Here is an 18,893-nt window from a genome sequence, read left to right as displayed (position 1 = left end):
GACATCATGAGGAATATATTTGCTTCCTATTCTGTGGCAGAAGTTGGGGACTCCATCTTTCTGTGTAATAAATTATGTTCTGTTGCAGGAGTATTTTTTTCAACTCAATTGGAATGGAAAAAACAGTACGGACAATTTCTAGGTATGAGTCACCTTATAGTTAAGTTTGGCTGAGGAGGAGCAAGGCAGAACATCAGAGTAGTGAAATGCAAAAATAAAAGCATCTCTCTGAGTTGGAATATTTCTATTTCTTGTCTACTTTCTTCCAGCTTGTCTTCTTCTGCGAAGATTTGGATTGGTCTTCCCAAGTTCATTCTGGAAATCATTATTACTTAATATAATTACAACCTTTCTGTCTGTTTAAATTTATTTCTCTCTTCGTGTAACAGCACAAATGATCCATAGTGATACCTAAAGAGAAGAGAGGTCACAGTGGGCCTGATCATGAATGTACATTCACTTGTCAGGATCCATGGTAGGGATGGAAGAAGCATTTCCCATTTTAAAGGTCTGCAAAGATGATTACTATCTTGCAAGTTAAAAGCCATGGTGACATATTTTTACACCAGATACACGTCTACATATGTTTGTTTATTTATTTGCACTGCTATTCTCAGAAGGCTCTAAAGATAGGATTTGATTTCTTTCTTTCCTCCTGATACATTAATTTCTGAGAACGGAAGGGTTCTTTTAGGTCTGGCAGCATCAGATGTACGCACTGCAAAAGAGAACGAATCAGACAAGTGAAAGAAGAACCGCCTTTATTTCCCCAAAGTATGTGTCTCTGTGTTCCTGCTAGCTTTATGCTGAAGTCAAGAAACCAGAGTCTCTGTTGAATCTTTGGGTATTTTTCCTGAAAGCCACAAAACTATCATCACTTTAATGGTTGTCCTGTTACTTTATGGTATATTTGGCATTTTTGTTTTACCAGAATTAGAGTGTAGATGAGTAAAAGAGCTTTTATATGCAGGCCACTTCAAAAGAAATTGAGAGAAGTTTTGTTGACAGTGTAGGCAAACAGAGGAGCTATTAGGCTTTTAACAGTAGCCCTAATACAGCTGGTGATACTCGAACCGGTTTAACAAGAGAGAAGGTGTCCAAGAAGTAAAGATTCTCTGCTACACTGTATGATGAGGGTTGCTGGATTTTTAATTTTTATCCACAGGACAAACAAGAAAGAAGAGAACAAGAAGTCTTCCACTGAAGGGAGATGTTTTTTCTTTGATAGTTCTAGCTTGTATTATGGTTGAGAATAAGGCTATCAACCAGAAAATTCATTTATTCTCAACAGATACCAGTGAGACAATCCTGTTTTCCAGAATCCCTTAAATGGGAGAGCTTTCTGGCACAGACTCACACTCCATATTCATCTCCCCGACTTGGGACTCCACTGGAAGAAACAGAGCTGCATGGTCTTTCTATGCTGATTTTTATTTCTTACATATTTGGACAAAAGTATTTCCCTCTTGACTCAGAACAGGACTGAATCAATACAAGCTGTTTTCCTACACCGCACGTCAGTGTGACTTTATTCACTCTAATATTTAGCTACTTAACTGAGACCACGCAGTTGAGCAATTATTACTTAGAAACAACCGCAGATTCAGATTCAAATTTGGAAGAGAAAGGGGTGTGGTTTAATATATGTCAGTTGTGAAGCAATGTTGATTTTTAAACCAAAAATAAATTTAAAATAGCATCTGTATTCAAGCTGAAGGTGTTGTGATGAAATTATAGCCATTTAAAATATCTATCAATTTCACAAACTCCAAATATAAACTTTGGTGGACAGGAGCAGATTCAAAGAACAATCTTGATCTCATTAAATGACAAACCGGTGCAACTATTTTCTTCATTTTGGATTAACAGTTAAAATAAACATTCTGTGATCTCATTGCAGCAGATGGATGCAATTATGTGCATATGAAAGTGCAAAGACCCTGGCTCAAAGAACTACAGAGTTAAAAAGGTGAAGGCAGCTTTCTAGTAGTACTATCCACTACTGCTGAAACAGGGTTTACCACAGAGTAATTACACAGCTGCTGGAAAATGAGAGACATTTGGATCACATTCTTAAAGGTATTTAACTACATAAAGGTTCATGTAAGGAGCTACTGCAAGGCTAAAAATGCTTGCACATTTGTATGTCTGCTGAAATAACTGATGTAGCGGTGGGCTTACCAGTAGGGACCAGTCCCTGTGTTCAGACACCCTCAGATGTACCTACATCACGCTGTGAGGCGTGATGCACAGATCCTAGGTCCCTGACTTAGATACAGCGTGAGTCAACATTTCTGCTCAATGGACAGGTAACCCTGGAAGCAGCACAGCTGTGTCAGTGCAGCATCGCACCTGGCCCAGCAAGAGCCGGGTTTCATAGCTATACTGTTGGTGATTCCCCACACAGTTGAAAGGAATTGCTGCCTTTATGTATTATTTCTTTACACATGGCAGATACGTCTTGTGTCACAAAAAAGGAAGCTGCTTCCCAAGTCACTTGGACACACTGAGTTGTCCTTCATGTTTCAAATATGGCTGTTTTACATTTACGTTTTGATATTCAAATTTTGTGACCCAAATACATGGACTGACTTTTACATGGGCCTTGTTTTTAAATGTTTAAAAGAAGCAACTAGCTGAAATGGCTAATGTTACTGGCTATAAAGCAAACCACAGTGGCTTTTAAATATATCGTCAGTCTGAATTTCTCTGTATTTGAAACCTTTTAATTTCCTTATGCAGACAATATATAAAATCATAGTCCTTTCCTGTTCCAAGCCAGATACTTTGATTACAATATTAAGATGCTGGTCTGAACCAGCGACAAAACTTAAAATGAGCCTATAGCTGATCTTACACATATGACAAGGAATATGTATAAGCTGCTTTGTAATGGCACTCTGTCTGCCAGGAGCTAATGGCAAAATACTCTCTCTGGACTGGATTTTTTTGAGTGAGCTATGTAGGACGAACAAATGCCAAGGAGCCTAGGCCAAGTGCACGCTTGTTTTCAGGTTTTATTGGCTTGTCCATTTCTAATCACAAATGAAATAGAAAATAGGCACTTTAGCTGGTACAATATTAAACCTCTAGACAAAGGAAAAGGTCTTTAAGAGCAATGGCTGCATGTTTTAGAAAACAATATAAAATAGTTTATAACTCACCACCAGCCACCTCAGAGGGAGGCAGCAATGACAAAAGATAAATGCAAAAAGGGAGTCTTGGCTACACACAAAATTAAAGTATAGAAGGAAAAAAAATTGTTTAAAGGCCTCTAGTGACACATAAGGAAATGTGTTCAGAGTGGAAAGTCCTGTTGAGAGACCTGCAAGGAAGTATTTAGTTTTTTATTTCCTCACAATGGTGTAGCCCCTAGAGGAAATACTCCTGTTAGACAAAGAAACACAGTCAAATTCTGTATTCAGTTTAGGCCCACGTAATGACCAAGTTCAGAGGAGCTGTTCTGGATTTCTGCAACCATAGCCAGGACAGAGTCTTATCACATGTGCATGAGAGCCATTAAGGAGTAACTTCACTGAAATCAGTGCCCTCGCTTCCTGGCCTGATGGGAGATCTCCACGCTGGAAATCAACCAGAGAGTGTAAAGGAATTACGTGATTGTGCTCACCTGCATCAGGTTCTTGTGCTGGCCAAGGCATCCGTTACATATGTTGGCCATTACCCAAGACAGGAGTTTAATGCATAAGATGACCAGCATGTCTTGGTCATAGACTTCCTTATTATATAATATTATATACAAAAATAAACCTTCCTTATTCCCAGTATCACTAGAAAGTGAGTGAGAAGCTGGAATGGCTTAGCATTACCTTGGTGAGAAACTCATAGTGAAAAGCAGAATTCTTTATCAGTGACAAGTACTCATACAACCACAGGATCTTAGTTGTCCTTATCTTTAACAAACTCATGATTACACCGTCACTGTGACTCAGAAAGTAGTTTTAACCCAACTTTATGGATGGGGAATTGAAACAAAAAGAGATGAAATGAGTTGACCAAGGACAACAAAACAAGGCATGAAGCGGGACAAGCAGTTAAATCCAGTGAAGACAAAGCTTTGCCCTGAAAAGAATGGAAAAAATGAAGAAATGGAAAAAAATTTGTAAACAAAGGTAGCATGGGAGAGCAATGGTAGTAAGAAATTCACAGCTAGCTCAACAATTAATAAGAAATGCTTTGACAAATGAAAACATTGCAAAGTTTGAGGAATATATTACATATGTATTTGCAGAAGTCTGGCCTTAGAGGCGAGATAGGCACATTTCAGAAATCTAAACGGAAATTGTATGAATGAGAAATATCTACTTTTACACATGAGAAAGCTGCAAAGCAAGACTGCTATGGATGTTTGGGAGCCAGCTAGTAATCACAGCATTACAAGGAAGCTGGAGGTAATTTTTGTGAAGGCACAGAGAGGAGCAAAGCAGAATTAAGACGGGTGGAAATGCTTTGCCAGCTGCTGGAAGGGGAACAGTGGAGCTGCAGCCTGTATATTCTGACTTGCCATGCAGATTTCAGAAGACCTTCCATATAAGATTTGTGTGGTCCAATGAATTCAGCAGATTTCAGTAGTAGAGCAGCTGCACTCCGTTTACACTCCTCCTAATGGTAGGCACCCCTCAATGCACAATGAATTTCCTACCAGAATACTTTCTGTCATCATATGACTTCAAGTCCAGACACTTTTCCATATATTGACAATTCCAAATACAACTCCCCAACACTCCAAAAGATATAAATACAAAAAGCATGGTGTCCTGACAAAAAGCACGGTGGCCTGATGTACTGCAACTTCCACCTTTCAATGCTCCACTGCCTCCTTTTTACCCATTCCCCATTTATCTGTTCCCCACACAGCATATTTTAAACTGACCAAAACTATCAATTTTATCTGCTTCAAATTGCAAATACATACAAATATATGTGTGTGTAAGACGTATAGGCTACATATATATACAAAAATATATAGACAAAGCAATAGTTTCCCAGCAGATCATTCAGCCGTGTTCTGCACTTGCATTCCCATCTCAAGGAAACCCTCGAGAGACTGTTGAGAGACTGGGGTAAAAAGGGGCACCACTTCCTATGAAAATAGGTGCTAGGATGCCTGCAAGTCTTTCAGGGGAGTACTGGGATCATAAATAATTTGCTTTCAGAGTCAAGGTCTTGAGACAGAGGGGTCAAAATCTATTTGTTCTAAAAGCCTCTCTCCAGTGGGAGTCAGTTTCATAGACACTTTGTAGGGCCAATAAAAGATGGAAAGTTTGGGTTCAAGACATGTTTCAACTGCTACAATTGATCTTACTGCAAACACTGGAAATCATTTCAATACAAGTGATTGTGTTAATAATGACATTAAAATCTCGAGCATTCCAGAATGCAGTCTCAAATGGAACCAACAGAAATTTAACTCCAGTGAGCCCAGAAAACATAAGCCATTGGAAACACAGATCTAAAAGACCCCTGAAGAATGTAACTGGCAGTAAAAAAGCATAAGATGGAAAGACATCAAAAGGTAAAAATAAATTACCGGGCAAAAGACAGAAATCCAAAAGCACCTTAAGCAGTATGAAAAAAATAGTATGTTTCACTGAACATTTTTTCAACAGTGAGTTTACTCATGTCATTAGTCTTCCCTCATACCGGTGGTCCCTTTCATATCCCTTGCATTTACTATGCGAAAAGAAGTATAAGAAGTTGTAGAACTTGCCAAAAAGTTCTTAGCAGCTCTTAATTTTAATTTTTGCATTGATGGTTCAGGTGAAATCCAATGGACTTAAATGAGAACATTAAAATTAAAGCCTTGTCTTAGGAACACACACTGAGTAAATCTAAAAAAATAAGTAGTCTTATTAACCTCAGTGTCAATGACTGGAATGCTCATCTATTTTAAGTTGCTCCTGAGCAGTCTTCTTGCAGGTTTATGACATGAACTAACGTCCATTTATAAAAATGTATAGTTTAATGGGCTTGTGTTTGTGCCAGAAAAAAAAAAACCAACCAACAAACAAACAAACAAAAACCCAAACAAAAAATAGAAAGCTGGTCTGTCAGCAAGGTTCCATTAACTGGAAGGACTAAGGAGAACTTAATCCTTGCCATTGGTCTATGTTTCCCTGTGACCCACAAGTATCACCCACATTCTCGTCTTCTCTATGGTTTACCAACTCTCACTGCCCGGAAGAAGAAAAGTGGTGGCACAGCACCCAGGAAGTCTGCATTTGAAGATCTATGTCACTTTTCTGACTTTCTGCCCCCTGACCCACGGGTTTGTCCTCATCATAGGAATTCTGAGTATTGTCCTTTACCCCAACTCGGAAGCTACCCATAAAACTAATCCAGCTAACAAAGCTTTTCAAGCACACAGGAAGAAAGGCTATTCTTTACATACTATGTAACTTAAGCTTTTTTCCCCCTAATACTCAAGTATTGCTTCACCCTTGGCCATATAAACTGGCTAGATTCTGCTGCTCTTGGAAAAAAAATAATCACAGAGCATGATTCCGATAATTAAAACGCCTAGGCTGGCAGACACAATACAGTCCTCCTCTCGGACATGTCTGTACAGTTGCAATTGGCAGAACTGTATGGGCATATTGCTCTGAGATGAGCTGTCCAAGAACCGAAGGTCACCATGCGACTACCAGGCATTTGGGCAAGCAGATCATGAAGACGGTTATTTTAATCTCATGTAGCCTGAAATGTGCTAAAGTAGAAAACCTTTTTTTTTTTTTTTAAATAGGCACTTTTATGTTTTGAAAGTGGCGCTGAGGCATAAAGGAATCTAAATCTGATCCTTAATTGCATTCCTTGAATCCTCTTCAGGTTTTGCTGTGCTGCATTGTATAAGTGAATGTAGAATGCAGTGTGTTGTTTTGAAGTCACTTGTATCCGAGACTCATGGCTTGCTTTGCTGCAGCTGGCAACCTTTTATCTCGAATGCAGAATCTAAAAGATCATTAGATCATTACTGATTAAGGTGTTGCCATAATATGACATATCATTTCAAAATAACAGCATTAGAGAACTGGTGGGAATATGAAAGTAGCAGGGAGGCAGCTTCAAGGATTTGCAGAAACATATTCACAACACTTGGCAGTTGAAAGCTGTAATGCGTTTTTGAAAATTCCTTATCGAGTTTGAATTTCCCACTTGAATTCTGATATTCAAATAAAGAATTTTCATAATTATTAATTGCCACATAGAACAAGTGAGTATCTGGAAGACATGTTGTCCTGTTACATTGACCATCCCATGTTACACCAATGAGATTCTAACTTCATGTTTGAGTAAGTATGCATATGAAACATCTATTCTTACTTTGAAGTGGAATTCTTGCTCTCTAGAAAGGTATTAAATGTTGCTCCTAAAAATCTGATCTGATCCAAGAAATACTCTTTGAGATTGTAACTAAGGTTATCTTGAAGGCGTTGGGTAGTACTGACCCAGTGTCAGCCCCTGGTGTGTACACTAGTGACCCCTCTCCAACTAGGCATCATGCTGCAGGTCACAAAGCTTTGAGCCTGGCAGTGCAACGCAATGGTTATCAGTTTCTGGCACATTAATATATGCACAGGGTGTTCATACCTATCAATTAAAACCATGCTAGTGGAATGCAGTCTAGATAACAGCAAGAGTTGGAAATCATTTCTGTATTTTGGAAAAATATGAAAGAATATCCATTCAACTTCAACAATTCTTCTGTCAGTGGGAATCACCTAGTCAGTGCTCTCCTTTTCTGAAAATGTACAAGGAACTCTTAGTATAGTTTCAAGTCTACCTACTCCATCTTAGCCACACAGTAAATACAAAATTACTCATTGGAGCAAAGCAAATTTTTTTGGGTTTGAATGTGGATTTCACAGAAAATTATGTTGAGTATACACATTGTGTCCTGGTGAAAAATTACACACATTTCTGCACGCTCCCCATACCCAAATATCCCAAAAGGAAAATGCTGCTTATCACAGAATCATAGAAATTAAGGGACAGAAAGAGTCTCAGGATATAATCTAGTATAACCCCCTGCACACAGGCAGGATCAAATATATGTGGAACCAACCCGAATCTCTGACCTACGCTTTATCTTACTGTAGTTTCTTTGTGAAACTATGGGCAAATCTTTTTCTCTCCTTTCTTCAAGTCTGTGAAATGGGATAAAAATACTGGAATTAGTATCTAAACAGTGCTCTGAAATTTAGCATTAAATATTACTCCCCCATCTTAGTTACAAAACATAACTGTGCTTTTGACTCGAACATATTGGAGGAACCCAATATAAACAGAAAATACTACACGGGAAGAGTTCCAGCTCTTTTCTGCCAGATTGTAGATAATGGTTCTTATGACATGATACACAAATGCATTTCTAAGACAACAGAGAAAGATGCAGATTTTCCACAGACTTCAGGAGTACCCTCATTTGCAGCAGCTGAAGATCAGTTTGACAGCTTTATGTAATTATTAATCACCAAGTTCGAGCAACTACTTCAAGACATTTATTGAAATTAATAGCGGGATGACCTGTGCAAGTTTGGTTCAAAAAGCAATTTAGTATTAGGACATGTAAAATGTGGCCCACAAGATGACAAGTACATTGCTTTGGTGGCTTCACAGATGCCACTGCAGGGTTCCAAAACCAATGAGAGCTTTACATATAGAAAAGCTGGAAGGAAATGAGAGTTTTTCAGGAATAATGGAAATGCAGAAAGGAAATACTTACAGTGAATTTGCACAATATTAAAAAGTTCCTGTGATCCCTTTACTTTAGCTACAATCATGCCTCAGCAATCCAAATCTGCTTGCAATTTTAATTTTTCTGTGCTCAAAACCAAAATCAGATTAACAAATCAGCAAATGTATAAACACCAGGAGATTCCTCAGACAGATAAATGACTTAACAACGCCCAGGCACACTCAAATCTAAGGGCACATCACAGGAATACAGGAACAGGCATCCATGCAGAATGAGACGGGTCCTTCCCCCTCCCCAGGGGTTAGGCTGTCTGTGCTCGAGCTCCACCTGGCCACCTCACCAGCCTCTTCAGCTCTTCTTGTCCAGCTGCTGTGGGACTCTGCTCTGGCTGCTCCCTGGTCATAGGTAAAGCCTTCTTTTAACTGATTTAGCTGTTCCCCCTAAACTGCGAAATACCCTCAGCTCCATGCAGGTAACAGTGCTCAGCATCTCAGGGTCAGATTCTAGGGAGTTTTAAAACGTTTTTCTTACTGTAAACCTAGTCACAGACACACTGCTGGTCTTCTAGCAAACAGGAACTATAAAACACACCATATCTGAATATTCTTTTCAATTTATATGTATTCATTCCAAAGGGGTTTGGACTTTATCGTTTTGGTTTTACTTGTTTGGTTGGTTTTTTTTATTTAAATCAGTCTATGCAGATGTTATGGTATGAGAAAACCCATAATAATTTATTGCCGTTTGGACAATTATTCTATCACCCGATGACCCCTCCACACCTGGGAAGGGGAATCGGGGAAAAACAAGGAAACATGAGGGTTGAAATATAAATAAATTTAATAGGATAAGACTAAATAATTAACAATAGTACTAAAGAACCAGTATTAATCCCGGTACCAATATAAGACATACAAGGATTGCGCTCAGCCAATTCCACCAGCAGGAAGCTGTGCGCTCCCAGCAGTGGACAGCAAACGTGGGACACGGCGAGTGCAACAGCTTCGGGAGGAAGGGAAGGGCTCAGGGGTCCGGCACCGGGGCAGGGAGTTCTCTGGACCGCTGCCATCAAGTGGGGGGAGAGAGAGAACTTCTCAGCAAACTTTCTAATTTATATCGAATGTGACATTCATGGTATGAAATAATCCTGTTGGCCAGCCTGGGTCAAGTGCCCAGGCCTCACTCCTCCTCATCCCTGCACCTGGCAAGGCTTGAAAACACTCAGACTTTGAATCCCACACAGCCTAGCTAGCTATAAAGTAAATATTTTCACAAATTCAGACTCCAGAGTCTTCTAAAAGTGCAGTTTTCCCCAGCATCAGAAGATAAATAAGTCCTGTGTTGCTCAACCCAGGACAGTGGAATAGAAGCTTCGTTCTCCTGTTGTTATCTAAAGGAGCTGCAGGTGTGGGAGACCCTAACCAAAACAAGAAAGGTGAGGGTCTGCACGCAGTAAGCAACACAGAACTGTGTTGTACAGAACACCTCAGCACCTAGTAAATGGAGATAGGATGTTGTTGCGCGATAGGATGGGTGAGTGCATGAACCCAGCCACTCTACAACCGGAGAGGGCTGGAAAACCCAAAGTAAACAAGCTGCTGTCTCCCACCACTTTCCATCTGACTACTTGTGTCCATGAGCCAAAGTGTCAAATACAATGCTTACAAATCCAAAGCCATTTTATCTCGCTTGCAAAGTGTCTGCATTTGAAGGTCAGTTTCCCTGTCTCATCATTCAATCTGAATATACAACCCAGGAACCCTCAGCCAAATATTTAGCGCCGTTTCCTCAGTGTGAAATAATCATGATGTTACCATACAACACAGCTACTTAATTACTTTTACTGAAATCTATAAAGACATGTGCTCAGTCTGAATTTTGCCCCATATTCACTTCATTAACGGTCTGAAGTCCACCAGCAAGAAGTACTCTATTGACTCTAGCTCTACTTGACCAGCCAAGCCCTTCATCAATGCAGGAGCACTTTAGAGTGACCCTTAACAAAACCAGAAGTAAAACAGCACCTCATGCAGGAATGTAGGAGACATCATGTGTCTGTATACGTAGCAAGCTCGACATAAAATCCATTAATGGTCCTAAGTAGCCTTCACTTCCAGTCCAACCAGTTATTTCATTTCAGTTACAACAAATGGATCTTTAAAATAGTAAATCCTGGAAAACCTCCCTATTAGTAGTTCAGGTGTAGATGGCCATTTTCAGTCAGCTCCCAAATAAGGTGAAATAACGACAGGATGGATGAAGAAAAAAACCTGGTGAGCATGAAAGGGGAACTGGAAACTAAGAAACAGCACTTCTTTGCCCACAGGACCATGATATATGCTCCTACACAAAAGTATAACTACCTTGAGGGTTTATGAGATTTTGTTGGAGCAACTAACTAAAAGGAAGGGATGAATTGTTATTTGGCATTCACTTTATACACATATCTAAACTAAAAACAAAAATCACAAATGTATGTACTTTAATTCATATTGGTTAAGCCAAGAGAGCTAAATCAAGTAAAATAACAGACAAGAAAGGGAAATTTTGGTTTAATTTCTTTTTTTAGAAAAAATAATTGACATATTTCTGGTTTAATACCTCAGTGTCTTGGTGCTCTCTGCCACTCACTGCAATTAATGGGAAACTGAAATGCTCCAACAGTGACAGAAATTAGTCTTTGCCGGGGATACATCTCAAACTTTCTATACCACTCTTCAGCAGAGTAAGTGCTGTACTGTTACAGGCAGCCTAGCTATTCTGCAGGCCTTGCTTGCACTAGTACAAAGGGAGTTTTTATCTACCAACTGCTGCAAGATAAGGTTCAGTAAGGCATTTCAAGCCTAATCTTGTGAGTTGCAGAGCACTCCCAGGCAAGTGTTAAGCAATTTCAATTCTCATTAATCTCAACTGGCTTTGAGGATACAAATCAGGGACTTTTTGCTAAATTCTACCCTCAGGCTGACCTTCCATGGAAGTCCATCGAAGCTCTGTGTATGTGGAGTGATGGTCCTTCATAGCTGACTACTGCTTGCAGTAAAAGCAGCTGCATCTAAAAGTTTAATGCGTTTTAAATGAGCCTTAATTTTAATAATAAAGGCTAAAGACATAGCTGACTAGGCCAATTTGCTAAAACTGTTTTTTATTATCAGGCTTAAGAGATTTAAAATAAATAAATTTAATAGCGGCAGGCTTTGGTGCTGTTGATTTCTGCAATAAATTCCAAACTGTGACTTTCCTTATTCCTTTCCTTCATTTTTAAAGCTAGAATTACTTTCTGGCTTGGATAAAACTCCATATAAGAAATGACATATGCAGATTAGGCCATCATCACTGCTGTTACTGTATGATTTTCATTTGGATAATAACCTTCACTGAGAGATCTCACAACACATTACAAAAGCTGCTAAGGGAACCTTCTCGCAGTTCTTTGAGAGCATCACCAGAGCACCACTCGCCATGGCAGGACTGTCCCCTGATAAAACAACCCAGAATGTCCTAGAAACAGTGTAACTGGAGCCAAGGACTCCTGTCTAGTTTCTCTCCGGGAATTCACAGGCCAGTGAACGGCGCAGTTTTCATGGATTTACTGACCTTTGCAAAAACTTGTCACAGGAACTGGAGGGTAGTTATCCTATTTGGCAGCCCAATCCAAGCTAACTGAATCCTACTTTTATTGCTTTCTGTATAACAGATAGGCCACATTAAGACCAGCAGGAAATTACGTTGGAGACATCTCCCAGAGGTGTCAAATTTCTTTCAAATTTGACTAGTGAAAGCAGACTTTGCAGCATAATCGGCAGCTGGTATGACCTGCTTCGAATCAAACCCAGTTATGACTTTGGCACTGATGCTGCCTTCATAACTTCCAAGTATTTCTTTAGTGGAAGACCTTGGACGCTTGGGGACACCACTTCAGGGTACTACAGAAAATATATCTCAGTCTCACAGACAGGCTCTAGAAGACTTGCAAGTTGAAAGGCAATCAAAAGCAATGTCTGTGAATTTAAGCATGTCCATTAACAGATATCTTCTGCTTCTTTCCTGCTTCTGAGATCTGGGCACAGGAAAAAAAAGGGTATTAAAGCAGATCAAGACCATAGGACAGTAAATGCTTCCATATGGATGAAAAGGATTCCTTTTGCCTCAAGCCAGAACTGAGTCTCTGAAGCTACCAAAAGTCGTTTGTGAGAGTGTTTGCGTTACATATGCTCAATGTCCTCATGTATCCTCCTTAGATGACCTGCATGAAACTCGGGGTTTTGAAATAGTGCTGATAATTAGGCACCCGAGTCAATTAATCCAGAGAATGGACGTGATAGCCCTGATATCCTAATGCCAAGCATAAAGCCACTCTGGTGATGTGCTTCTCAAAGCAAGATGCTCCACTATATAAACAGGATCAGAACTGTCAGCATCAAAATATTTCCAAAGCTACATGCTCCTTTCCCTTTGAGAGATCCCATTGCAATTTTCAGCTAACTGAAAGCCATTTTGGCTAATGCTCTTTTGGGCAATTGCAAATTTAGCACTGTCCTCAGAGACCAGGGTCTCCTCTCTTGGGTGTAACACAGAGCTGGCACACAGATAGAGAAGTTTCCTTGGTTAACGTGCTACTGAGACACACTTCACCCATCTAGGCATGCTCTGGAACATAGCAGCTTCGAAAAGAAAAGCTGGTTGGCTAGAAGGCTATGTGGAAACAACAAAAATGCTCTCTATCAAGGTGGGGGGGAAAGGCAAACAGAACAACAAAGAAGCATACCAAATGCATCCACTCTCCCCATGTCTACCTACTGCAACAGTTGATGCGGTGGCAGTTGGAGTTAGTGATCCTGGACAGGACACGTCTGCTCTATTGGACCTTACACTTTGGGCCAGAGAAGCCTGTATGTTATTCTTGTAATCTGTAATTTATAATATCCTTGGGAAAGGTAATGCATACATGGATCAAGGGGTAGAATGTCTTGATCCATAAAAGGAGACCATTGTACATCGAGGAGTCAGAGACCCACACCACAGCTACCCTGACCAGGTGCAGGACTGTGCTGCTCCGCATGTCCAGCATGGCCTTCAAGCCTGTGTTATGCTGCACAGGACCTTTGGCACAGGACAAATTCAGCCAGTGCATTGGAACTGCAGAGCCTGCAAGAAGCTCTCACTCATTACCAGCAATTCCGTGCTGCGTGAAGCTCTCATGCAAACATCCTTTATGAATAGAGTTGTTTTCTTGTAAGAAAATTGTATAGTGGCTCGAACAACCAAAAAGGAGGACCCTCTCTCCACATATGGGATCTGTGCAATGTGCCATGGGAAAGTCCATCTGGGGTCCATCCAATGCTGCATGAAGGCAGGATTCCCACTATCTGAAAGGACACAAGATTTATTTGCTATCTACATTCATCTTCCTCTTCTATCAGCTGTATTAGTAAGCCATTTGCTGCCAGGCGTTTCTACTGAGATCCAAAAAGAGCCCCACACCACCTCTCTCTGCCACTTCGCCCCTCACTCCCTGGTACAGAAGGTGGACACCCAACACACACCCTCCACTACCCAGAAAACGCTCGGCTGTGCAACCCTTCCACTGAGTCAAACTGACTGTGGTGGGGCAAACCCACACTAAAATTCCCACAACAAACGCCCTGTCTTCCCTTCATCTGGTCAGCATGTGAAGACCTCAAAACCCTAACGACAGTCACATCCACTAAAAGCCTTTTTTTTTTTTTGTCTGTTTCCAAGTAAAACCAGCAATAGCCAAAATTATTACCTGGTTTAATGCACAGGGTCTCCCCTGTCCATTCAGCTTTTATTTCTCTACCCAGACTGAAAAATAAGTTATGGTGACTTCCTAACTATTCAAATAGCCATCTATACTTATTTATAAAACACCATCAAAGATTTCTTAAACCTATTTAAGATTCAGTGATTTCACAGACCAATTCAACAGGTTTTGGGTCTAGGTATCACATAGGTTACTGACAGAACAGGCTACCAAGAAGCATAAATCAGGCCCAAGGCACTTCAGAGAGCTTTTCCTACCATGTCTCAATAACTAAATGGAGAATATGAGACCCGAAGTATCACATAGCATGTCAATAATGAATCAACCTATCGATAGTGAGATGCTCTTAGACGAAGCAGAAAAGGTGGAATGGGAAGAGGAGACTGAATGCTGCATTTTGATTCATGCCATTGCCTATGGTCACTTAGAGATAGAATGAAATATACCACTGTGAAAGGTCCTCCAGGTCCTTTTAGCTCATCTTGGGATACTGCAGCTCCAGCAGCAAGTGGGTTTGTGAGCCCATCTCAGCCCATCTCAGTGTAGGGAGCCGAAAGCCACATCACCAACACTTATACGTGCTATTTGCAAAAAGCTACTGTGGAGAAAACAAGCAGGGACCTGAGTGCTCCTCACTTTGCATGTACACATATAGGCAGCTCGAGAGAATACACTTTTGTTCTCTGAGTCACTTTTGGGCTTTTTCATAGAATCACAGAATGTGTTGGGTTGGAAGGGACCTTTAAAGGTCAACCTAGTCCAACCCCCTGCAGTAAGCAGGGACTTTTTCAACTAGATCAGGTTGCTCAGAGCCTCATCCAGCCTGGCCTTGAATGTCTCCAGGGATGGGGCCTCCACCACCTCTCTGGGCAACCTGTTCCAGCGTCTCACCACCCTCACAGTAAAGAACTTCTTCCTAATGTCTAATTTAGACCTACCTGCTCTAGTTTAAAGCCATTGCCCCTCATCCTATCGCTACGTGCCCTTGCAAACAGCCCCTCCCCAGCCTTCCTGTAGGCCCCCTTCAGGTACTGGAAGGCCGCTATAATGCCTTCTCTTCTCCAGGCTGAAGAACCCCAACTCTCTCAGCCTGTCCTCATAGGAGAGGTGCTCCAGCCCTCTTGTTACCTGAAATAAAAGCTCTCAAAACCAGAAGTAGTTTAGAGAGGAGATCTGCTTTATTCAATGTCGGGTGCTAGGGGAAAAACACACAATCTAGCACACCTTACCGGGGATATTCACCCATTATTTATACACAAAATACTCTCATAATTCCATCTACCTAACACATAACTCCACCTAGACTGACATATTCATTAAGACGACCAAATAGTCTTTTTGCACATGCATATCAAATTTTGCTGCATTGGCAAAACACTTCTGTGCAAGCGTGACTGTCCCGGTGGTCGTTTGGGTAAGGAGACCCTTCCTCACATTATCCTTTTAAGGCATTGAGTCACCTCAGGACAGTAAAAGTTTACTGTAAGTTTGCCAACTTCTTGAGGATGATAAGAATGTTCCTTGAAGTAGCCACAGCTCTGTCCTAATTGATAGAGGAGTACATACTTGATGCATAAAAGAATCTTGAAGTGATTAACTACTTTTTGTTATCCCATCCTTGTGATTAGCTCCTCATTATCACTATCTGTAAATCAGCTTAGTAACTAGCCATTTTCTCACACAGTAAGAAGGTTAGTAGGAAACAAACAACATTTTAGTTAGCATACGGTTACAAACAAAGCAGAGGCCTGTCTTTGGTAACACTCTGATCACCCTTGTGGCACTCCTTTGGACCCCCTCCAACAGGTCCATGTCCTTCCTGTGCTGAGGGCTCGAGCTGGACACAGTACTCCAGGTGGGGTCTCACCAGAGCAGAGTAGAGGGGGAGAATCACCTCTCTGGATCTGCTGGCCATGCTTCTTTTGCTGCAGCCCAGGATGCAATTGCCCTTCTGGGCTGAGTGCACATTGTTGGCTCATGTCCAGCTTTTCATCCACCAGTACCCCCAAGTCCTTTTCTGCAAGGCTGCTCTCTATCACATCATCGCCTAGCCTGTATTGATAACAATTTATTTATTTTCTGGCTCTTGAAGTGTCAGTATGTGCTTTCCCACCAATTCAATGGAAGCAGGGACCCCCTTTGTATGCCATAAACCGCCTATGGCTTTACCTGGTGAACTTGGAACCAAAACATTAAGAAACTAAGCAATTCTCCAGCCTTTTAAAACTAAGAAACCGCTAAAAAAAATTTTGAAGGACTTGCCTACATTTACTTGTCTCACATCTGCCAGCATTTTACTACTTTCATCTCAAACCAATCTGCAGTTCGCACCCTTCAGTTACATTACAGAATAATCTAGCCCTTTTCAAACCAATCACTTGAACACGTTGCCTTTTCTGTTTCAACACAAGCTATGTTGCTTCTGTTTTTAAGTCTTTGGATTTCAGTCTGCATTTCAGCTTGGCTCCAAGGAAGAGCCCGAGCCCAGCCCACCACTACCAGACTAATTCATGCCCCGCATCCTGCGGAAAAGCCTGGGCCCAAGGGGCCAGGCGGAAAAGCACATGGAACCCGGCCAAACCCTGCGACGAGGAACAGCCGGCAGCCCCGGCGGGGCTCGGCTGGGCTGGGTGAGGCACGGCGGGCCCAGGCAGCGAGGAGCCACGGGCAGCCATACTGCCATCACACAGCCACAGCACGGGGAAGCGCCCTAGCGGCTCAGACCCGTCCTGCCATGGTGGCAGCCCTTAAAAAAGCCGACGGATTTACGTGACCGCGGACAGGGTTCACCTGCCATCACCCCCCGCTCCCTCAGTCCCACCCGCTCCACCGCCGCCCGGCAGCCGCTGCGCATGTGCCGTCCGCCGCGCAGGCGCCTTCGCCGCTGGGGGCGGCCGCGCCTGACGCCGGCGTCCGCGTCCGTCTTCTGGCGGGGAGCGAGTGGGAGGTGCTGCTGGAGCCGGCCGGGGCGCTCGGTGTGGTGAGGCAGGTGAGGTGAGGGGCGCGGAGCGGCGGGAGGCGGCTAGTACTGGCCGTATGGGTCCGCCTGCCGTCGGGGCCGCCGCCAGCGCTGAGGCGGAGGGCGCAGGATGCAAGGCCGCGCCTGGCGCGGGGTCCGGGTGGCGGCCGGGGAGCGGTGGGCGAGGTCTGTCCGTCCGTCCGTCCCTCGGGGCCGCCGGCGTCTGTCCGTACTGTGCTGGGAGGCGCCGTGGGCGCAGCGGGGCGGGCGGCCCCGGCGAGGCCTGCGGGGGATGGCACCGCCGCGGGGGCACCGGCCAGCAGCGAAGTAACAACGCCTGGTGCTGATACGCTGTTGTGTTTGTTTTTTGGTTTTGGGTTTTTTTTAAATTTATTTATTCTATTTAAACTGAGTTATTTTGAGGAGTCGCGAAGCGCTGTGCGTGTGGTGTGACACAGAAGCCGTGGGAGTGTTTGCAGGTGTTCTTGGCAGTGAGCAAAACACAATAAATATGGGAAATGTGATCTCACGGCTCCCAGCGATCAATTTCTAATATTTAGCTTAGCTTACCGTGTCATAATTACTTTCGGTAAATGGTATGGACCAGATGTGAAGGTGTAATACCATGATGACCCCTCTCTGGTTCTGTTGCATTAGTGATGCTTGTCCTTCTTAGCATTAGGATGCTGTATTGGGTTTGCATGGCACGGTTTTGGTAGTGTGTGAGCTATAGTGGTGGCTACCGTGAGAAGATGCCAGAACCTTCTCCTGTGTCCGAAAGAGCCAATGCCAGCAGCTCTGAGACAGACCTGCTGCTGGCCAAGGCTGAGCCCATCAGTGATGGTGGTGGCACCTCTGTGATAACATATTTAGGAAAGGGTAAAACTGCTGTGCAGCAACACCTGGGGGAGAGGAGTGAGAATATGTGAGAGAAAGAGCTCTGCAGTCACCCAGGTCAGTGAAGAAGGAGGGGGAGGAGGTGGTCCAGAGCAAAGATTCCCCTGCAGGCTGGGGTGAACACCATGATGAAGCAGGGTGTCCCCTTGCAGCCTGTGGAGGACCCCATGCCAGAGCAGGTGGATGTGCCTGAAAGAGGCTGTGACCCTGTGGAGAGCCCATGCTGGAGCAAGCCCCTGGAAAGACCTGTGTAGAGGAGTCCACATTGGAGCAGGTTTTCTGGAAGGACTTCTGACCCCGTGAAGGACCCACGCTGGAGCAGTCTGTTCCTGAAGGACTGCACCCTGTGTAAAGGACCAATGCTGGAGCAGTTTGTGAAGAACTGGAGCCTGTGGGAAGGACAGTCTCCCATGGGAGGGACCCCATGGTCCTCCTGAAGCAGGGGAAGTGCGTGACCACAACCCTCGTTCCCTGTCCCTGTGCTCTGCTCATGGTGAAGAGTTAGAGAAGTTTGGAGTGAGTGAAGTTGATGCCAGGAGGAA

The 18,893-nt window shown here is 42.8% G+C and overlaps 1 protein-coding gene across 4 annotated transcripts in view; it reads left to right on the top strand.

Moving 5' to 3' along the window:
• Positions 1-17,097: 17,097 nt before the first annotated feature.
• Positions 17,098-18,893, top strand: part of FOCAD (focadhesin) — a 119,673-nt gene continuing 117,877 nt past the window's right edge. For 2 of the 4 annotated variants that reach the window (XM_063319936.1, XM_063319933.1), the window contains exon 1: positions 17,098-17,484. The gene's annotated coding sequence lies outside the window, so the exon portion shown is untranslated. Of the gene's footprint in view, positions 17,490-18,503; positions 18,868-18,893 lie in introns of all 4 variants that reach the window. The other 2 variants (XM_063319934.1, XM_063319935.1) reach the window with 2 other exon arrangements.

Source organism: Chroicocephalus ridibundus, chromosome Z, assembly GCF_963924245.1.
Source record: "Chroicocephalus ridibundus chromosome Z, bChrRid1.1, whole genome shotgun sequence".
NCBI classification, from domain to species: Eukaryota; Metazoa; Chordata; class Aves; order Charadriiformes; family Laridae; genus Chroicocephalus; species Chroicocephalus ridibundus.
The sequence above is the reverse complement of the archived record's forward strand: the minus strand, read 5'-3'. Positions and strand labels throughout refer to the sequence as shown.